This window comes from Dromiciops gliroides, chromosome 1, assembly GCF_019393635.1.
Source record: "Dromiciops gliroides isolate mDroGli1 chromosome 1, mDroGli1.pri, whole genome shotgun sequence".
Lineage (NCBI taxonomy): Eukaryota > Metazoa > Chordata > Mammalia > Microbiotheria > Microbiotheriidae > Dromiciops > Dromiciops gliroides.
The window spans coordinates 586,487,781-586,511,080 of NC_057861.1; the positions used below are offsets into that span (position 1 = coordinate 586,487,781).

The 23,300-nt window shown below is 42.1% G+C and overlaps 1 pseudogene; it reads right to left on the minus strand.

Moving 5' to 3' along the window:
* Nucleotides 1–1,142: 1,142 nt before the first annotated feature.
* Nucleotides 1,143–23,300, minus strand: part of LOC122752243 — a 48,255-nt pseudogene continuing 26,097 nt past the window's right edge.

The window sequence follows — 23,300 nt, forward strand, 5'->3', positions numbered from 1 at the left end:
GCTGACAGGTTCTGTCACTTAAGTGGCTTTGATGATGAGAGATGGCGGGTGCCCAGTAAATCTCAGATGGCTGTTCTTCAGTCCAGCCCTGCAGTCTTCATGCTCTTAGTACTTTCTCCTGTTTCCTGAGGGACGCCAGAGGTCTGAGAGTTCATGGCCAGCACATTGCCATAAAGGTGAACAGTTGGTATGTCAGTGACTCACGGAAAGCCAATTTTAAAGGGTCAGCTCAGACAGCCTGGAATGCCACCAAATTTCATCTCTCTAAATTATGTACTACAAATACTACAAATGATCATTTTCTTTTGGGGGGGGGCAGGGCAATGAGGGTTAAGTGACTTGCCCAAGGTCACACAGCTAGTAAGTGTCAAGTGTCTGAGGCCAGATTTGAACTCAGGTCCTCCTGAATCCAAGGCCAGTGCTTTATCCACTGTGCCACCTAGCTGCCCCCCTCTAAATTATGTACAAGTCCTAGTATAAGGGACTGGAATATGCCGTTTCCCCAGTGAGACTAGAGAATGGATAGTGCAGAAGACAGAAGGTGGTGGATGATACTTGGTAGGAGTGGAGAGGGCAGGAAAGGGAAGAGGAGAGATAATTGGCAGTTTGTGTCAGACAATATAACAAGCATATATTCCTCTAGCCCAGGTAGCTACCCTTGTAGCCTGGTAGCCAGGTAGTTAACCTGTAGCCTGGTAAAGCCTATGGACCCTTGTCAGAATAATGATTTTTTTAAATCATAATTTTAAGAAATGCTAAATTTCAGGTAGAAGCTAATTTAAATAAAAATGAATTTTTTTCTCATTCAGATTCATGGATCTCCTGAAATCTACACACAGACCCTAAATTAAGAACCTCTGCTTTAGCCCCCTTTTTCTTTTTTTCTGTAGAAAAACTGCATTCTCTTTATTCTGTATACTTTAATTTCAGAACAAAATAAACATCCCATAGTCCACAAAATCTTAATCCCCAGATCAGGGGAGGGGTAACAGGGACCCTGTAAGCCCTGCCCTAATACACTGGAAAACAGAAGGAGAAAAAAAACACCACCCAAACCACTAGACATGGGTAGATGAAGCCAGGCCAGACCAGGGCCTTTACTGCTGCTTACAGAGAATGAGGGGTCTGATGCAGAGGTTTGTCTAAGCTACCTCCTCCATGCAGTATGCATCTTCATCTCTTTCCAGTGGGGGCATCTCATCAAGAACAGCAGCACTGGGTTGTTCTGCTGTCACCTCATTCTCATTAGTGCCAAGATCTAGTTTAATCATGTGATAAATTCGATATGAGTGAGTCTGCAGATCTGCAAGAGAGAAGCCCAAAGATAGCAGAGTTGTCTCAAAAAGCAGCACTGCCAAGTCTTTTACAGCCTTGTAATTCTTTTCAGCCTCAACCTTCTGCCTGAGAGTCTCCACAATGGGGTGATCTGGGTTTATCTCCAGGTGCTTGTTGGACATCGTGGAAGTGTCTCTCAATGCCTGTGTCTTCATGATGTATTCCACACTGGCTGTTTAGCCATACATGCTAATCAAAATGCAACAGGGTGAAGACACCAGCCAATTGGAGATCGCTACTTCTTCAGTCTTATTCAGCATTTCCTTTATTAGCTTTCATGAGTTCTCATATTTTGCTTTGCTCTCCTCCATTTTTTCTTTTCTTCTTCATCCTCTAGAAGATCTTCCTTAGTAACAGAGAGGTCTTCCCAGTGAATTCTTTTAGCTGATACACACAGTACTACTCAATGGGCTCTGTCATGTATACTAAAATCATTTTTCCACGCCTGTTCTCCAAAAGCAGAGATGTCCACCTGTTCTTTGCTCTCACCCCTGATATGCTAGATGCATTTCTGGGTTTCCTTCATTCTGGAAACATATTTAGACTGAGATGTGTGATAATGTAACAATTAAGATAAATGGCACTTGTTGGTTGAGTCCTCATGGGTTCCAAGCTCGAGGTTTTTTGAAAAGGTCTCATATCACTTTTTTTTTTGTTTTTGGTGAGGCAATTGGGGGTTAAGTGACTTCTCCAGGGTCACACAGCTAGTAAGTGTCAAGTGTCTGAGGTCAGATTTGAACTCAGGTCCTTCTGACTCCAGGGCCAGTGCTCTATCCACTGCACCACCTAGCTGCCCCTATATCACTTTTTAGAATTCTTTTCTGCCAGTCCAGAAATGAATGCAAGACACTTTTTGACAACATTTTATGGATGGCCTTCAGGATCTTACTCTGCTGCACTGTTGAAGAGTAGATCCTCAAAGTCCACCACACCTCAGATAAAAATAAGATATTCAGGAAAAAGCTAATCACAACTGGCCATGATGAACACATGCCACATTTGCAGCTTCTTTTTTTGTTTGTTTGTTTTCCAACAGGTCAAAGGAAGCCTGGAGGGGGATGAAGAGAAGAACTCTGAATTCCAACTGACCTTCTACAGAGAAGTGCTTTAGTGCCAAGTGATCTCCCAAACCATTGGTGAGGCTCTTATGAAACTCATCATACTCCTCTTGGCTGATATCCTCAGAGTTACATGTCCAGATAGGCTTGATATTGTTCAGCTCTTCCTGATCAACGTATTTCTCCTTGATCTTCTTCATTTTCTTCTTCTTGCTACCCATGCCTTCATCTTCTTCATCAGATCCTACATCTTCAATCTTGGGTTCCTCTTCATTGTTAGCTGGCTCTTCTTCTTCCTCTGTCTCATCTTCACTGATTTTCTTTTCTCATTCTTTCTCCAAATAAAGTGTGATGGGATAGCCAATGAACTGTGAATGCCTCTTTATCACCTCCTCATCCCACCTTTCTTCCAGATACTCTGTCTGGTCTTCTTTCAGATGTAAGATCAGCTTGGTGTCCCAGCTCACCATGGTCAGCTCGCACTGTGAAGGAGCCACCGGCAGAAGACCCCAGGCCTACTGTTCATTCTCATTGTGTTTGGTGATGACAACTACCTTCTCTGCCACCAGGTAAGCCGAGTAGAAACTCATACCAAACTGACAAATCATGGAGATTTCTGCTCAAACCTGCAAAGTCTCTCTGAAAGCCTTGGTGCCATGCTTGGCAATGATCCCCAAGTTATTAATCAAATCAGCTTTTGTCATGCCAAAGTCAGGGCACACTCGTGAGGGTTGGGGATGATGTCAATCTTCAGCTCTTTACTACTGTCCAATTTGGATGGATCTGTCAGACTCTCTCATAGCAGATCTTGTCCAGAGCATCAGAGGCACTGGAAATGATCTCCGGAAGGAATATTTCCTCATTGGAATAAAAGGGGTTGATAACCAAGGACATAAACCAGGAAATCTCTATATGGAAAGCAAAGGTCTCCACCCCCTCCTTTCCATGCTGTACTTCCTTAGGTATCTTTTTTTTTTTTTTTTTTTTTTTTTTTAGTGAGGCAATTGGGGTTAAGTGACTTGCCCAGGGTCACACAGCTAGTAAGTGTTAAGTGTCTGAGGCCGGATTTGAACTCAGGTACTCCTGACTCCAGGGTCGGTGCTCTATCCACTGCGCCACCTAGCTGCCCCAACATTCATTTTTTTATAAGATTTTTGAGTTCCAAACTTTTCTCCCTCCACCCTCCTCAAGATGGCAAGCAATCTGATATAGGTTTACAGTACAATCACGTTATACATATTAGTCATAGTATGAAAGAAGAAATAGAACAAAATGGAAAACCCACAAAAAAACCAAAAAAAGTGAAAATAGCATGCTTTGATCTGCATTTAGACATCACAGTTCTTTCTCTGGATGTGGGTAGCATTTTCCACCATGAGTCTTTTGGAATTGTATTGCTGAGAAGAGCTAAGTCAACCACAGTTGATCATTGCACACTATTGCTGTTACTGTGTACAATGTTCTCCTGGTTCTGCTCACTTCACCCAGCATCAGTTCATGTAAGTCTTTCCAGGTTTTTTCTGAAATCCTTGAGCCCCTTTTTTTCAAAGGGTTCTGTGATTCTCCCTTGAATGTAATTGGCAGGGCACACAAGAGATGGAGATCTCTAAATACAGCAATATAGTCATGGAAATGACAAAGAAGTGGGTATGACAGAGGATTGAAATAGTGAGATAGCTTCCATAAGATTTGACCATGGCTTTCCTGCTGATGGAAAGAAGGACTTGAGCATGCCACAAAGAATTCCTAAGGTTCCTCATTTCTCTGGGCCACCAGAAACATATAAGGTAGAGTATGTGTGATGACAGTGGTGGAGAGGAGGTGAAGGATGGTTTGTGTCTCTTTGTGCACCTATATAGCATAAATTCCTGATTATCTGGAATCCAAGCAAGTGCAAAACTTAAAATAACATGATACTTTTCTGGGGGGTTTTTTGTATCTGACTTTTTCTTTTATGAAGGTAGCATCTAGGGCACCCATTCTAACATGTGAATCCCTAGAAAAAAAAACTGTTACAGATTCAGGGTACTCTAGGGGACTGTACCCACTCAAAACTATAGTTGACAAGCCCCCATTAATGTGTCTACTGTTACTAATTCAAAGCAAAGGCATTAAATGAAATAGCATAGTAAGAAAAGTAGCAATAAGCTTTTCCTCCTTGAGCCTGGGATATACTCTCCCACAAATAGACATACCAAGAAGAGTGGACATGCACATATTACATGTTTGTGTGAGGGGTCACATAAGGAGGGCTTATGGGGCACATGCACACATGGAGCAGAAACTTATGTCTCTACCATGTAAGTCCTCTGTTGCCCTACTGGGATGTCATCATGCTGCTCTCTGCTGGGCATCCCCACTGAATACTTAGACACTTCTGGGCACATCATCTCTGTGCTTGTGAGAGAACTAATGGTTTCCTGATGGGGTTTCCCTGACTTCCTGACATGGCTTCCTCTCCCCTGTTCACTTTAATTGGTCCCAGCTTCCCTGATGTGGCTTCCTGGTTTGGGGGCATAAAAAGTCTCAGCCATGTGGAGTCTCCTGCTCTCAGACTTGATGAGACTGTGAGAGTCATCATTTCCTGATCACTTACTGACTAAACCCATTTCCATCTGGGGAGCGCCATCCAGAGAAGCTAAGTATCACTGTATCCTTGTTGCATACCCTTGCTGTGTTAGGGCAAAGTAAACTTCTTCCTTTGTTACATGTTCAGTGACTTGTGAGGGCTTTGTTTTGTCCCAACATCAAACCTGAACCAAGAGGCCACTGGCTTGAGAGTTGTGTCTCTATTCATCATCGCCGTCACTCTGTTGAGCATCTTCACTGATCTCATCTTCTCGGAACTTTTCTCTGCTATTAGCATCTGGATTTTACTTCTCTGGGGCCATTTTTTTTTTTTTTTTTTTTTGCCAAATTGACCCCCGTACACCAGTCAGTCAATAAACATTTAAGTGCCTACTGTGTGCCACTCACTGTGCTAAATATTGTGGATACAAAGAGAAGCAAAGACAGTCTCTTCCCTCAAAGAGCTCATAATCTAATGGAGTAGGCAACAAGTAAACAGATATCTGCAAACAAGTTCTATACAGGACAAGTAGGAAATAAATGAATAGCAAAGAATAAGGAGTCCCTGGGTAAGATCACCATTTCTTGAGGTCATGCCCTTCCCTCCAAACTAAATTCATTCTCTGAGTGCCACCTCTCCACCAGTTTTCTTTCCCTGCTCAGTTATTGTTCCTGGCTTCCCCCAACCTTTCTCTATTAGAACATAAGCTCACTGAGAGGCGATGCCATCTTTTTTGTTTTTCTTGGATTAGGATCCCCAGTGCTTAGCACAGTACCTGGTATACAATAGGTACTCCATTATCTATCTTTCTATCTATTTATCCACCTATCCATCCATTTATCTATCTAAAGAGAAAAAAAAAAAAGCAGTCCAGAAAACTAGCTAATGTATTGACCGAGTCTGACAGTATATGCAATATTTTACTCTCACAGTCCCCCACCTCTGCAAAGAAGTGAGGGAGGTCTATTTTCTCATTTCCTTTTTCAGAACAAGCTTGGATGATCATAATTGTACAATGTTCACTTTGGATTTTTTGGGTTCATTTGTATTTCAACCTCCTCATTTTACAAATGAAGAAACTGAAGTCCTGGGAGTTTTTGGTGGCTTGCCCAAGGTCACAAAGGTGGTAAGTGGCAGTGCCAAGGCTTAAACTCACGCACACTGACTCCAAATCCATTTCTCTTTCCACCATGCTAAGCTACTTCTCCCTGATAAGGACAGAATCACATTTCTGTAGTCATCACTCTGACCATGACCAGTATGCCTAGCTAAGAGGCAGCTGAACAAAAGTCAAGCAGGGGAGAAATTAGATTTAGATCAGTACCTCATACCATGTAATACAATAAGCTCCAAATTTACACGTCCTAAATATAAAAGGTTATATCATAAAAGAATTAAAGGAGAAGAGAATTATGGATAGCAGATGAGTTCTTGACCAAGTAAGGCATATAGATGATAATTTTAAAAAATTAAATGTACAATTTTAATTATGTAAAATTCAAAGGTACTGAAGTTAAAGGGTCTGGGCCAAAATACTGCCTCTGATTTCTCACTACTTTTGTGACCTTGAGCACCTTACTAAAACTCTCTTGTCCTCAATCTCCTCATTTGTAAAGATGGAGGCTAGACTAGATGGCCTCTAACATCCATCTCTTCTAGTCCTTAATATATAATCCTTTGAAAATTTTTATAGCAAATAAAGTTAGTGCCATTAGAATTAGAAGAGAAACAACTGGGAAAATATTTACAGCAAATTTTCTTTGATAAAGGTACAATACCCAAGGTATACACATATATAAGAAAAAGAGCCATTCCCTAAAAGGTAAATGGCCAAAGGATATGAAGAGGCAGTTCTAAAAAAAAGGAAAGAAAGAAAGAAAAAAATACAACCTATCGACAATCATATGAAAAGATGTTCCAAATCACTGATGTGAGAAATACAAATTAAAACAAGTCTGAAGTTCCACCTCAGCTCCATTGGATTAGCAAAGTTGATGAACAAAGGAAAGGGAAGTTGTCGGAAGGTTTGTGGGAGGACAAGGACACTAGCTAGTGCACCTATGCTGTGAATTGGGGCAAGAATTCTATAAAGAAATTTGGAAATATACACAGTCATTAGACTGTGCATACCTTCCGGACCAGTAATAGGCATATGCTCCAAATAGGTAAACAAAGAGAAAGAGATCAAATGTACAAAAATATTTATAGTAATATAGTAATTCTTTTTTGTTGTTGTTATTGTAGCAAATAACTGGAAACTAAATGCCCATCAATTGAGGGTAATGGCTAAACAAAGTATGGCTTATGAATGTTATGGAAATTTATTTTGATTTGGGGACCCTACCTTTAGGCTGAGATTAGAAAGCCTTAGGCCCTCAGGGTCTCTTCCCCTCCTCCTCAGCTTCAGCTGAGCCAAAAAGCCCCGTGGGCTGTACAAGATGCGCGGACGGATTCAAGAGATACCGGGCTTGTCCAGGCTGGGTTCTGGTGAGGCACGTGATGCTGGAGCATTCCCCCCAGCCCCAGCCGCAGCCCTGACTGGCAGATTAGCTTGGTCTATGGGGGCGCAGAAAGCCTCGAGATTTGAGTGGAGATAAAAAAGGTGTGTGTGTGTGTGTGTGTGTGTGTGTGTGTGTGTGTGTGTGTGTGTGTGTGTGTGTGTGTGTGTGTATATATATATATATATACCTGGGAGTTAGACTGGGGGGGGGGTGCGGACAAGGAGTTTTGTTTGGATAGACGAGAAGCGCGGCAGATTAGAGACGGGGCTGCAAGGACGCAGGAGAAGACAAGAAGGACTAGGAGCAGGGAAAAGAGAGGCCGAAGGGCAGACTGATGGAGCAGACAGACAGAAGGTCGGTGAGAGAGAAACACAGGGGTTCAGCAGTGGCAGTAAGGAGGAGAGAAAAGTAAGAAGCAGGGGATTTACAAAGTGAAAGGGGCTTGGAGTTAGAATAAAGGACCTGAGTGCCTTGAGGCGGGGCGTGGCTAAGGCCCTTATTGTATTAAAAAGGTTACAGGCCTTATTACAAACCAGGGAAAGTGTAATGTGCCCTGAGGCCAGAGGCGGCTAAGGCCCTTATTGTATTCAAGAAGTTCGAAGAGCCTCAGGTGGGAAAGAGACCAATGCAGTCAGGTTGTACATTTTATTTCCCTGTATTCTTAATTTAAATAGTATCTCATAAATAAACTCTGCTTTGTTTATTTAGTTGAGGCTTCTTAATCCTGTGCTTATCGATTTGGGGTGGAACTTTATAAACGGCCCACATTAAATTAAGGAAGTCAGATAGCCAAACAGTCAAAAGTCCCCAGATTAGTCATCCATAGATTAGTCCCCCCAAATTAGGCTAGTCAATTCAAAATATTTTCATAATGTAATGGAATGTTATTGTACCCTGAGAAATGACGAATTTGATGGATTCAGAGAAACCTGTGAAGACGTATATGAATTGATCCAAGATTGAAGTGAGCATAGCCAGGAGAACCAGTTATACAATGACCACAAAAATGTAGTTTAGAGCCTGGACTCTAAAGAAAGGGAAGTCAGGTTCCTTCTCACAAACTCCTTGTAAACCCGCTACAGAGATGCAGGGAAAAGTCACTTAGAGGTTTGGTTTGTTTCATGTCTAGGTTCTTCCCACAAGGGATTAGAAGGGTACCCAGTATGCAAAGTAGGTTAGTATAGGACAGCTTTTTATTTCGTACACACAAAAGAAATGCTTAAAATGCAGAAGACTAGGGGCAGCTAGGTGGCGCAGTGGATAAAGCATGGGCCCTGGATTCAGGAGTTCCTGAGTTCAAATCCGGCCTCAGACACTTGACACTTACTGGCTGTGTGACCCTGGGTAAGTCACTTAACCCCCATTGCCCCGCAAAACAAAACAAAACAAAAATGCAGAAGACTCATAAGTGCACTTTGACAGAGGAGGTTGATACTTAAAACAAGAATTTAAACAACAGGCGTTTCCTAGTATCCTCCCTTGCTATTTCTAGGGCCTTCCCTCTGAGATTATCTTCCACTAACACTATAAATGCCCCATATGTACTTAGTTATCTGCATGTCATTTGTGAGATTTTTGAATACTCATTTCATCTTTACCTTTACTCCACACTGTCCAAATAATTCCCTGGGGGCCATGGCTTCTGGAAGGCAAGGCCAGGACTTGGCTCATCCTCTGGTCAGGATAATTTTCTTCTCCAAATAGTAGCTTCAGGGGTTATCTCCTAAAGTGTAGCTGGTGCTGACTTAGGGACCTAGGAGCTTTCAACTTCCTGAATTCACAAGGTTATTCCTAAGGCTGGAAACATTCACTTTGGGATTGCTATCTGGCAACCCAAACTCCTCATCTGTGGGGCAGCTCAACAGTGCCGTGCATAGAGGACCTGAGTTAAAATCTGGCCTCCGACACTTACTGGGGAAGTCATTTAACCCTGTTTGTTTTAGTTCCTCATCTGTAAAATGAGCTGGAGATGGAAATGGCAAACCACTCCAGTATCTTTGCCAAGAAAAGTCCAAATGGGGTCATGGAGAGTCAGACACAACTGAAACGACTCAACAACAACAAAAACCTAAGGTCAGTGAAAGAAACACTGAGCAGAAAAGGGAGCCAGGGGCCTGAGGTCCAGGCTTAGGCTCTCTCTGGAAGCACCTGCTGTAACTGCAATGTGCTATGACAACTGATGCCAAGAGAGAGGAAGGAGATTCCCAGACCCACAGAAAGTCTGAGAGAAATTATTCCAGACTCCATATTCCAAAGGAATGAAGAAAAATAGCTCAAACGGAAGTTCTCTCTTTAGAGACTCAGAGTCAGAAGGTGAAAGTGGCATACATGAAGGCAGGCCACTGTCACTGGACCAGGGCATGCACAGAGGAGATTAAAGTATAAGGAGACTATAAAGGTAGGAAGGTTCTGAAGGGATTTAAAAATACCTCAAGATTCCCTCTCTTGTTTCCATTCATTCCTACAAGCCACATAAATTCCCCTCCCCCCTACCCTCATGCCTGGAATGTTCTCCCTCCTCATATCCATCATTCAGAATCCTTATCTTTCCTCAAGGTTCCATTTTGGAATCATCTGCTCCCTCTTCGAAGGCTTCCCTGATTATCCCCCTCCTCAAATTTTTCTAGAATTTTCCATTTGATCTCTCCCCTGCCCAACTTTACTTCCCTCCTTGTACTATACTATCTTTGTACGTATTATATCCTCACAGGAGAATGTAAGGAACTTGAGGGCAGGAACTATTTTGGTTTTGTCTTTATTTCGCCAGCATTTATCATTGTGCATAGTAGGTGCTTAATAAATGTTTGTTGAATTGAATTAATGGATGGGGAGGAGGAATTAGATGAACTAGACTGGTAGGGTGCTAGTCAAGATTAAAGGGAATGGATGCCCCACAGTGAGTCTTAGCAAATTCTGAGATGAATCACAGCCTGGAGAGAAGGTTGGGCAATGCTGAAATAGAGCCTTTAACTGAATCAGCTAGATGTGCAGTGAATACATCAGGCCTAGAGTCAGGAAGACCTGAATTCAAATACAGCCTCAAGACACTCATTAGCTCTGTGACCCTGGACAAGTCACTTAACTTCAGTTTGCCTTAATCCACTGGAGAAGGAAATGGCAAACCACTCTAGTATCTTTACCAAGAAAACTCCTTGGAAAGTATTGGCCTTATGTGGTCCATGGGGTCATGAAGAGTCAGACAGAACTGAACAACAACAGAACCTCCAACAGCAGCTCCATAGGATCAGGGAAGAGAAATCAGGGCCTGGGAAGCTTAGGGTTCCAAAGCTTCTGAGATCTTTATGTCACCCCTCTTACATCTTGAGAAACCAATGCACCAAACCCTTGGTGTTTAATAATGGCTGGGCTAATAGTCAAACCACCTTGCAGTGGGATGGCAGACCTATCTCCTTGCCCAGCCTTTTCTCTTCCAATGAAACAATCTGAAATCCTTTCTATTTCCAAATAATTAAAAAAAAAAAACCTAGCAGCCTCTAAGTCACTAATCTTTGTGCCAAGTACTTGGGAAGATTTGGTTACAAAAAACAAGTGGAAACCACAGACCTTGGCCTGAATGTGGAACTAATTTCGGAGATAAAGTGGAACAGCCAAATGCAAAATCAAAACTGAGCTCAAATGTTCAGTGTAGGCTGGTGGGAACCGAGGAGGGCAGGTCCATTTGAAAATTTTCTTTCCGCCATATTTGAAGGTATAGCTAGAGAGAGAGGCCCAGAATCTGGGCCTATCCCTAGCTGAGTAGATACTTTTCCTTCTCAAGGAAGGTCTGAGGTAATGAGGATGAGGGACACAGAAGCCAGTGGCATTCTAGATCTCTAGACCTGTAGGTCCGGAGGGCTGATCTGAAGACAAGAGAAAGGGCTCAATGGTAAGAGAGACAATAGTAGCTACATAAAGACCCCCCCCCCCGCTTTTTTCTGAGACCGGACCTAAGATTTAACTGGCATAGGGAATGTCTAGTGAAGAAATTCTTCAACCAATGCTAATTAGCAACTACTCTATGATCTATAGTCTTAGTTATTTAGCACTAAGATTTCAAATGACCTGACCAGGATCACATAACCAGGATGTGTCAGAAAAGGGACTTGAACTCAGGTCTTCATGATTCTGAAGTTGGCTTGCTAATAACTATACTATGCTGCCCCTTCAAGAGCATAATGGGATAATGACAGCACCTACCTTCCCAGGGTTATTGCAAGGATCAACTGAGATTATAATTGTAAAGCACTGTGGCAAAGATTTGGAAATCGAGGGAATGCCTATTAATTGGGGAATAGCTGAACAAGTTGTGGTATATGAATGTAATGGAATACTATTGTGCTATAAGAAACAATGAGTAGGGGATTTCAGAGAAACCTGGAAAGACTTACATGAATTGATGCTGACTGAGAGGAGCAGAACCAGGAGAACTTTGTACACAGTAAAAGCAACATTGTGTGATGAACAACTGTGATAGACTTGGTTCTTCTCAGCAGTGCAATGATGCAAAACAATTTCAAAGAACTCATGATAGAAAATGTTCTTAACATCCAGAAAAATAACTGTGGATTATGAATGCAGATTGAACCATACTGTTTCTACGTTTGAGCTGTTTTTTCCCTTCTTTTCCTTCTTTTTTGAGGTTTTTCCCTTGTGCTCTGATTCTTCTTTCACAATATAAACTATATCAGATTGCTTTCTGTCATGGGGACGAGTGAGGGAAGAGAGAGTGGGAGAAAAATTTGGAACTAAAAATCCTATGAAAACAAATATTGAAAACTATCCTTACATGTAACTGGAAAATAATAAAATATTTTTATTACAAAAATAATTGCAAAGCACTCCTGGCATATAGTAAGTGCTATATAAATGTTAGCTATCATCATCACCACCACCACATTCAGTATCTCATTCGAGCCTTATAATAATCCTGTGTGCTAAGGACTACAAACATCTCCATTTTTATTCCCATTTTTTCCAGTCTGAAGTGATGATTTCATTAGGGTAGAGAACTTCTGGTGTGGAAACTCTCTTTGCTGATGAAGACTGGAAACCTCACTCTTTCTGTAACTTACAGTCTTGGAGAGGTCCCTGGGGCACTGAGAAGTTAGGTGACTTACTGATGGTTATATACCTAGTATGAGTCAGAGGCAGGATTTGAACCTTGGTCTTCCTGATTCCAGGGCTGGTCTTGAAACCTCATTTTACAGAGAAATGATATTTTTAAAAAATTGGATCACAGGTAAGAAAACTCAATTTCAGAGATGTTAGGTGACTTGCTGGTGGTCAATAGAGCTAATAAATGGGAGAACTTGAACTCAAACCCAGGTTTCAGTTCTTCAAGTCAGGTATCTTCAAATCTGGTATTTCTTCTACTTTATCAGACTAAACCAATACTGACAGATGGAAGAGAATTGTTGTTGCTGTTGTTCAGTGGTTTCGGCCATGCCAGACTCATTGTGACCCCATCTGGAGTTTTCTTGGCAAAGATACTGCAGTGGTTTGCTATTTCCTTTTCCAGTTCATTATACAGATGAAGAACTGAGACAAACAGGGTTAAGTGACTTACTCAGTGTCACATAGCTTGTAAATGTCTGAGGTCATATTTGAACTCAGGTCTTCCTGAATTCAGGCCTGATGCTCCACCCACTGTGCTACCTATTTATCCCAAGGGGATCATAGGATCATAGATTTAAAGCTAGAAGGGGAAATTAGGGAACCAAAACCCAGAGAAATTATGACTTGCCCAAGGTCACACAGATAACAAGTGGGAGGGCTGGGATTTGAACCCATACCCTCTAACTTCAAATCATTGCTCTTCCCACCATACCACACATTTTTTCATATAAGACAAGCCTAGGCTGAGAATTTGGGGCAGATCACAAGTCTTTAGGCTAAAAATTGTTTGCAGAAGAATGGGTCTAGGGAGGTAGCTAATTTACTCTTTTTATTATTTATAGACTTGTTTTTGTTGTTTAGTCGTTTCAATCATGTTTGACTCTTCATGGCCCTTTTTAGGGTTTTCTTGGCAGAGATACTGGAGTGATTTGCCATTTCCTTCTCCACCTCATTTTTAGATGAGGAAACTGAGGCAAACAAGGTCAAGTGATTTGTCCAAGGTCACAAGTTAGTGTCTGAGGCCGGATTTGAACTCATCTTCTTTACTCCAAACGCAGCACTCTATCTACTGTGCCACCTAGCTTCCCTTCATATTAAAGATTCTCAGTTACCACTTCTTTAAAAATCAGGGCATTGGATCTGATTCTGGCTCTTGAAGAAAGGAAAATCCCTCTGAGTTCTCTGTGGATCATAGCCCTATTGTAAGGGATGAGGAGTAGTTTCCACTGATGATCTTGCAGGATGTCTGGAGGGAAGCCCAACTCAGCCAAAGATGATGATTGTTCCACCAGCTCCCAAGCCAAATTCAAACCTTTGCAACAATTTGGAGAACCTTGGCCTGATGACTGAAGAGGTGTTTGGAAAAGGGCCATTCCTCTTGACAAATTCAATTTCATTTTAGATCAGGTGATACTCAGCCTTGGGTCAGGAAATGGGAAATGGGGTCTCCCTTTCCTTTATTTTGGGAACAGACTCCCAGAATAGCTGGGATGGCTAGAACAAGGCCCCCAGAACAGAGGTGATGCAAGCAGATGAAAGGGATGTATATGGAAGGGGAGCTGGGGAGGAACTGGGCAAGGGGAACTAATTCCCTAAACCTTTTTCCCTTGGTTTGATTGAGCAGAACCAAGTGTCCAAGGCTAGAGGTGGGGTGGGGGCCAAGGTTATCTTCTCAATGATTTTTCATCATCCGTATGTATAAGTCAAGTTGACACATGACCCGAGTAAGCCAACAAATTCCCCTGCTCCAATTATGAATATAACTTGGCAACTCTGGGATCTTTATTAGAGAATTCCAAGTTTAAAAAATTCCCAAGAGAGAAAACTACATCTGCTAAAGTTATAGAAAGAAATAGCCCCTGGACCTTTCCACATTTCTTCTCTAGAAGAAAAGATCATTCAAACACTCTTGCTCTCTCATTAGGGACTGGGAGTTCTCTGTCCTATACATCTTGAGGAAATGTTTCTAAACTTGGCTGGTTTCCCCTAGTTGATATTTAAAGAGGACTATTGAAAAGACCTTTTTCCTCAACATATTCCCTTGCCTTGCCCCCTCCCCCTAATTCCATTAGTCAGAGAACACTATTCTCTAAAATATTTCTACTCTGCTAATAGTAGAGCAGGAAATATTTTAGAACTAGAACCAAAAGGGGCAGCTAGGTGGTACAGTGGATAGAGCACCGGGCCTAGAGTCAGGAAGACTCCTCTTTATGAGTTAAGGTCAGGATTTGAGTGTCCCACGCACTTACTAGCTGTGTGACCCTGGGTAAGTCACTTAACTTTGTTTGCCTTAGTTTCCTCATCTGTAAAATGAGCTGGAGAAGGAAATGGCAAAGCACTCCATTATCTCTGACAAATGGGGTCACAAAGAGTCAGACTCAACTGAAAGACAACAGAACAACAACAGAGCCGGAAGATGTGATTGGAGTTGATTCCAACACTTAATTGGCTTTGTGACCTTCTACAAGGTTCTTTGAATCTCAGTTTCTTCATCTATAAAAAAAGGAGCTAATCTCTATCCTATGTTTTAAGGACAAAATTGGAACTGGGAAAGATCTTAGAGAATGTTTAGTCTAGGAATTTTTAATGAAGGGCCTATGAACTTAAAAAAATTTTCATAACTATTTTTTTTTATCCTGGGTCTCCCTATCTTCCCCAAGCCAGAAGTGCAGCAACCAACTTGGGTCAATTTGCTCCTTCCTAGGCAGCTCAGTGGTCCCCTACTATCCCCTTCAATGCCCTGAGGGCTCACAATATGTGTACCTTGTACCTTGAGTGAACTTCTGATTGGCTTTAGCCCTGCTGAGTTTAAGTGATTTATCAATTTCAGTTTCCCTGATAGCACAGATTACATTCATGTACCTCCATGCTCAGTTGATAACTTTATTTCAATTAACTGGCTTCTTTTGTAATACTATGTATTTTGTGTATTTAAAAACATTATTATGAGAAGGGGTTGGGAGAATAGGTTTTACCAGACTGGCAAAAGGGTCTGTCTCACACACACACACACACACACACACACACACACACACACACACACACACACACACACGACATTAAGAATCCATGCTCTAGTAGTGTAGGGGGCAGCTAGGTAGCCCTGAAGTCTAGCCTAAGACATTTACTAGCTATGTGACCTTGGGCAAATCACTTAAAACCTTGTTGGTCTGAGTTCTTCATCTGTAAAATGAGCTGGAGGAAAAATGGCAAACCATTCCAGGATCTTTGCCAAGAAAACCCCAAATGGGGTCACAAAGAGTTGGACACAATTGAAATGACTCAACAACAATCTAGTCTAACTCTGAAATTTTATAATCCAAGAAACTGAGGTCCAGAGAAGTTAATCGATTCACCTAAGGTCACAGAGCAGGGCATCTAAACACTGCTCTTTTACTTCTAAATCTATTCCTTTATCTACTTCACTCTATACTATCAAGTTATACAAATACAGTATAAAGTATTAGTCTCCATTTAAAAATTAATTCCTAGTGGATAGAGCACCGGCCCTGGAGTCAGGAGTACCTGGGTTCAAATCCGGCCTCAGACACTTAACACTTACTAGCTGTGTGACCCTGGGCAAGTCATTTGACCCCAATTGCCTCACTAAAAAAAAAAAAAAATTAATTCCTTTGGGCCAAAACATTGTTTACCAGAATTAGCCTTTAAATGTAAATACTCCAGTTAAAAATAAAGCTATTAACATTTCAGCATGAATTAATTTATCAAAATAGCCAATAACTTAGCAGACCCTGTGGTTTTGATAAGGGAAAAGGAAAAATAATCTAGGCTACTGAGAAGGGGTGGGGGAAGGCACTTCAAAGGGAAATGCTATGAGGCTAGAGAATAGGACAAACGGGGGCAGCTAGTTGGCACAGTAGATAAAGCACTGGCCCTGGATTCAGGAGGACCTGAGTTCAAATCTGACCTCAGACACTTGATACTTACTAGCTGTGTGATTCTGGACAAGTCACTTAACCCTCCTTGCCCCAAAAGAGAAAGAGAGAGAGAGAGAGAGAGAGAGAGAGAGAGAGAGAGAGAGAGAGAGAGAGAGAATATAGGACAAAGGTATTGGGCACCATGTAAATGGTATTTCTAGCTAGGGTCGGGGGGAGAGACACCAAAGACAATTTTTGCTTACACATGTCTTTCCTAAAATATGGCAGAATGCAAAGTTCAAATGTGCAGTTCTGGGCCACAGTGGTACCCAGAGTGAAAGAGGGAGGTGGTAGCCATTGCGTCCCCCTGCACTGGTCAGACCATTTCTTGTGTCCTTATATTCAGATCCGCCCAAATGAGTAAGCTGGTTGGGAGGGCTCAAAATTGTTCCATGACTCAAACTGAAATTGGAACAGAGGACGGTAAGCCTGTAGAAGAAAGGATGTAGGGGGGACATAAGAACAATCTTTAAGGAAGTGAGGGGAGCTATCCTTGTAGAAGAGAGGGAATTTGAAGGGTTGTCACGTGGGGCAGGAAGTAGAGTACAGTTGAATTTGAACTAGACCCAGAGTCAACAAACCCAGCTTCTTCTACCTGCTAGTCATGTAACCCTGGGGAAGCCATCTCAGTCTCTCTAAGTCTCAAGTTCTTCATCTATAAAATGGGTATAATAATGCCCATATACTACCTCCTTCAAAAAAGATGCTTCACTGATGTCTTTTGTCTTTATGTTGCTGTTGTTGTTCAGTCAGGCTGGCAGAGATACTGAGGTGGTTTGCCATCTTCTTCTCTAGCTCATTTGACAGATGAGGAAACTGAGGGTGAAGTGACTTACTGAGGGTCACACAGCCAGTAAGTGTCCAAGGTCACATTTGAATTTGGATCTTTCGGACTCCAGGCCCAGCATTCTATCCACCGTGCCACCTAGTTGTCCCTTTGTCCTTATACCTCATAGTAATTTCCCACCTCTATTCAGACTGCGCAGCCACCCTTATGACAAAGAAAACAACTAAGGAAAAAATATCAGATTTGGGGATTGTATCTGACAAGGTTCTATCCTAGCTTCCCTCATCTCTCTGCTGCCTCACAGGATTGTTGAGAGGGGAGGAGTACGTTGAAAGCCTTAAAAGCCCTACAAAAATGAATTATTCTTTCCTTGGTCCCCAGGAGGCAAAATGGGCATGGATGACTATAAGTTACAAAGAGGCTGATTTCTAGTCACGTGAGTAAATGCTTCCTTTTTTTTTTTTTTTTTTTGGTGAGGCAATGGGGGTTAAGTGACTTACCCAGGGTCACACAGCTAGTAAGTGTCAAGTGTCTGAGGTCAAATCTGAACTCAGGTCCTCCTGACTCCAAGGCCGGTGCTATATCCACTACGCCACCTAGCTGCCCCTAGTAAATGCTTCCTAACAATCAGAGCCATCCAAAAATAGAATGACCCGTCTGATCAGATAGTGAGTTCCCTGTCACTGGAGGTCTTCAAGAGGTAGACATTTCTGGAAAGACTTGTATGAACTGATGTGTATTGAAGTGAGCAGAACCAAGAGAACATTGTGCACAGTGACAGCAATATTGTTTGATGAAGAACTGTGAATGACTTAACTATTCTCAACAATACAATGATCCAAGACAATCCCAAAGGACTATTGATGAGACATACTATCTACCTCCAAAGAAAGAACTGATATTGATTGAACACAGACTGAAGCAGGCTATTTTACATTTTTTTCTTTTATTCAAGTTTTCTTGTACAAAATGACTAATATGGTAATTTACATAATTGCACATGTATAACCCATACCTGATTGCTTGCCACCTCAGGGAGGAGGGAGGTGAGAGAGGGAAGGAGAAATAAAATTTGGAACTCAAAACTATAAATAAAAATTTTTATTATTTTAAAAAATATTTTTATTTTTTTTATTCCCCCCCTCTTTTTTTTTTTTTTTTTGGCAGGGCGATGAGGGTTAAGTGATTTGCTCAGGGTTACACAGCTAGTAAGTGTCAAGTATCTGAGGTCAGACCTGAACTCGGGTCCTCCTGAATCCAGGGCTGTGCCACCTAGCTGCCCCTAAAAATGTTTTTTAAAAGAGGTAGGCATTTGTTGGAATTGGGGTAGAGGGGATTCCTGGTCAGGCATTGGGTTTGGACCATAATATTCTTTAGTCCTTCTTCGGGATAGCTGAATGAACCCTGACTCATCCAATGACTGTACCACTGGCCCATGAAAGATTCTGTCTTATGTGAATAAAGTTCCCTAGGGACTCAGTCAGATTTGGGAATGGGAGTGATCATTCTGCTTCTGTGTCTCTCCAATCAGGGATGACCTGGTCTTAATCCTTCCTTCTGCCTCCTTTAATACTCCAGGCTGCTAGGAGACTCTGGGCCTGGGTGCCCCACACTGTTGGTATTATAGCTTGTAAAAAACTGTCTCCATAGTGATGCTGCTCCCACAAAAGGAGGGTGACCTTTCTTCTGAGGTCCCTGGGACGAGTTGAGGGGGCCCAGACTATACAGAAGGAGTACCAGGCAGGAGCCAAGACTAAACCCTCATCAAGAGCTTTGAAGTGGTTTGGCTCTCTCTGGGAGAGAGGCCCCATTAGTAGTCCACATTTCTCCCTGCTGTCCGGAGTCTAGAGATTCCCCCTCCCTCCCTCTCTTCCTCTTGGAAAAGTCCTTTCCTTTGTGGAATTAGCCAGCAGCATTAGTGAGTGCTGATGTAGGCTCTCAGTGAGGCTGTGGACTCTGAGCCTTCTCTTGGGACCCCTGAACATTAAAATCCTTCCCTTTCCTCAATCCTAGCTTTAAAAAAGACCTCTGTGGCATTGCTTGGGAGAAGAAACAAGAAACAAGGATAACTCTAGACTGGCTTGGAAACAGGAATACCCCTTGTATGCATTCAACATATATTTGTATGTGTGTGTGTATATGCATGTATATACATACATACACACACACACACACACACACACACATATATATGTATATATACGCACGCACACACCACACACACTGCTACCTTACTCAAAAACCTTCAGTGGCTCCCTACTGTTTATAGGATAAAATACAAACTCTTTAGCCTGACATCTCAGGCCCTCCACAATCTGGCACCAACTGTCCTTTCCAGACTTATTTCACATTACTTTCCTTCCTGAACTCAGTGTTCCAGCCAAACTGTAATACCAGCTGTTTTCCAGTTTCATTTTGTATTCTTCCATCTCCATGCACTTGGATAGGCTGTTCCCTGTGCTTGCCCTGCTGACTGCTGAAATCAGTACAATTGTGGATAAAATGCTAGATTTGGAGTCAGGAAGTCCCAGGTTTAAATCAAATTTCAGATGCTAACTATGTGACCCTAGGCAAGTCACTTAACCTCTTTGTTTCCTCCTTTACAAAAAAGAGGTTAATAATAATGCTTACCTTACAGGGTTATTGTGAGGATCAAATGAGAATATTATTCAATTCAATTCAATAAACATTTATTATGGGTCAACTATCTGCCAGGTACTGTGCTAAGCATTGGGGATACAAAAAGAAGCAAAAGACAGTCCCTGCCCTCAAGAGGCTTACAATCTAATTGGGGAGAAAACATATAAACAAATAGCTACAAAGCAAGTTATATACAGGATGAAAATGAAATAATTAGGGGGCAGCTAGGTGGTGCCCACCTATCTACTGATAAAGTACTGGCCCTGGATTCAGGAGGACCTGAGTTCAAATCTGGTCTCAGACACTTGACATTTACTAGCTGCATGACCATGGGCAAGTCACTTAACTCTCACTGCCCTGCCAAAAATAAAAAATAAAGAAAGGAAATAATTAACAGAGGGAAAGCGCTGGAATTAAGAGAGATTGGGGAAGGCTTCCTGCAGGAGGTAGGATTTTATTTGGGACTTGAAGGAAGTCAGGGAGGTCAGTATTCAGAACAGAGGAGGCATGGGGGACGGCCAGAGAAAATGCCTACAGCCCAGAGATGACATGTCTTATTCATGGAACACTCAGGAGGCCAGTGTCACTGGATCAAAGAGTATATGTTGGGGAGTAAGGTGTAAAAAGAGTGGAAAGGGAGGAAGGAGCTAGGTTATGAAGGGCTTTGACTGCCAAACAGAGCATTTGTATTTGCTCTTGGAGGCAATAGGAAGCCACTGGAGTTTATTGAGTAGGGAGATGACATGATCAGATCTGTGCTTTAGAAAAATTACTTTAGTGGCTGAATGGAGAATGGATCAAAAGGGGAAGAGATTTGAAGCAGGAACACCCACTGGCAGGCTATTGTAGTAATCCAGATATGAGGTGATAAGAGCCTACATGAGAGAGTTTAGCTGCATCAGAGGAGAAAAGGAGGTGGGTGACATATTTGAGAGGCGTGGAAAAGGTGAAATCGACAAATCTTGGCAACAGCTTGGATATGAGGGGTGAGAGAGAGTGAAGAATTCAGGATGATTCCTAGGTTGTAAGCCTGAGCCCTGGGAGGATGGTGTTTTGGGGTTTTTTTTGTATATATACAATCATATTATAAATATTTTCATATTAGTTATGTTGTAAAAGAAGAATGAGAATAAAAAGGGAAAAACCACAAGAAAGAAAAAATAATAACAACAAATAAAGTGAAATTGTATACTTTGATCTGCATTCAGACTCCATAGTTCTTTTTCTGGATGGGGAGAGCATTTTCCATCGTAAGTCCTTTGGAATTGTCTTGGATCATTGTATTGCTGAGAAGAGCAAAGTCTATCACAGTTGATCATCATACAATGTTGTTGATACTGTGTACAATGTTCCCTTGGTTCTGCTCACTTCACTCAGCATCAGTTCACTTAAGTCTTTCTAGGTTTTTCTGAATTCTGCCTGTTCATCATTTCTTACAGCACAATAGTATTCCATCACATTCATATGCCACAACTTGTTCAGCCATTCCCCAATTGATGGTCATCCCCTCAACTTCCAATTCTTTGCCACCACAAAAAGAACTGCTACAAATATTTTTGTACATGCAGGTCTTTTTTCCTTTTTGTGATCTCTTTGGGATACAGACCTAGTAGTGGTATTGCTGGGTCAAAGGGTATGCACAGTTTTATAGCCCTTTGGCTTTATAGTCACATATGCCCTGAACCAGGTCTACCCCAAGTCCCCATATCCTTGCCTGCTAAGCATGAAATTTTGGGGCAGGGAGGGCCAAGGAGGGGTTACCTTATTGTTGTTGCTGCAATCACATACCCATAGCCTCACCCTTTGCAAGGAAGAGAGGTACATTTTCTCAAAAAGAGAAAGATGGCTGGGAACTTTAAGAGCTCTTATTAATTTTCCTGGAATTTTTCAATTCAGTTCAATTCAACAAACATTTGTTAAATGTCTGAATTCTCTGCATGTATTAAATCACAGCTCCAGAAATTTTTTTAAGACAAATTTGAATAGTTCCTATGCTCAAAAAGTTTACATTTTACTAAGAGGATATGACACATACAGAATAAATACAAGGTAATTTGAGAAGGCTTAATATTAAGGGGGAAAGGGGAGTGGGTGGTGCCTGAATTGAGCTTTGGACAAAGATAAGTGTTCTGAGACAGAAATAAGGACTGAATACATCTTAGGCATGGGACACAGCTTGTACAAAGGTAGAGTGGTAGGTAACAGAAGGAAAAGTCTGAGTAACCATGAATATTCTAGTAATAATCAATTCTTATTTCCCCCTCTTCTTGGCCTATGCCTATCACTTATTTTTTCCTCCTGACTCCCTTCCACAAAAAAACCAAAAAACCCCCCAAAACACCCTCAGAATGGGCCACCCAGAGCTCTTCTGGGATATGCCTACTTGGATCTAGGAATGAATGACCAAAAGCTATTGGGGGGGGAAAAAAAACAAACCCAAAGGACTAAAAGGCCAGGGAGGTAGACTAAAGTTCTTTGTTCCTCCAGAGGCAGCTCAGTGGTAGAGTAGATAGAGTGCTGGGCCTGGAGTCAGGAAGACCTGAGTTCAAATCTAGCCTCATTGTAGTATAGAAGTTCTAAAAGGCTATTGTAATGGAGCACAAATTCTGAAGGGTTTAAACTATATGGAAAGTCCCAATGACAGATTATGGCTGCTAAGAATTAGCCCAACCATATATGGAGTGGCTCACCAACAGTAATTGGGACCCTAAGTGATGACATATTTGGCCATTGCAACCCATGAAACAAACAAAGAATACTGAGTGAGACATCAGCTGAAGCATGACTAGTGATTCTGGTACCTGAGACAAGCCCAGTGTTGGGGGGCTGGGGGTGGGGTGAGAGGCTGCCACCAGGAGAGGGAAGAGGACAAGCTTTGGGAGGAACTGATTTGGAGAACAGTCTCCCCACTCCCTGGCCTTCCCCTTCATTGTGCCAGGGGTATCTTTTTTTTATTATTAATTAATATTTTTTTGGTGAGGCAGTTGGGGCTAAGTGACTTGCCCAGGGTCACACAGCTAGTGTTAAGTGTCTGAGGCCAGATTTGAACTCAGGTCCTCCTGAATCTAGGGCCGGTACTCTATCCACTGTGCCACCTAGCTGCCCCTCAGGGGTATCTTTCTTGTGAGACATTTATGGTGGGGTACAGTTGTATCAGGGGAGCTGTCCCCACATGTCCAAACCCGTGCCTCTAAAGTATAGCACTAAACCTCGAACCCTTAACAGCTGCCTCCCTCAACCCTAGGATGAGGCAATAATGATGTAGGGGTGGGGACTATGCCACAGGATGATGGGTGAAGGGTTATAAGGTATAGAGACAGCAAATCTAAGGACTTGCCAAACCATGTGGGGTGAGGA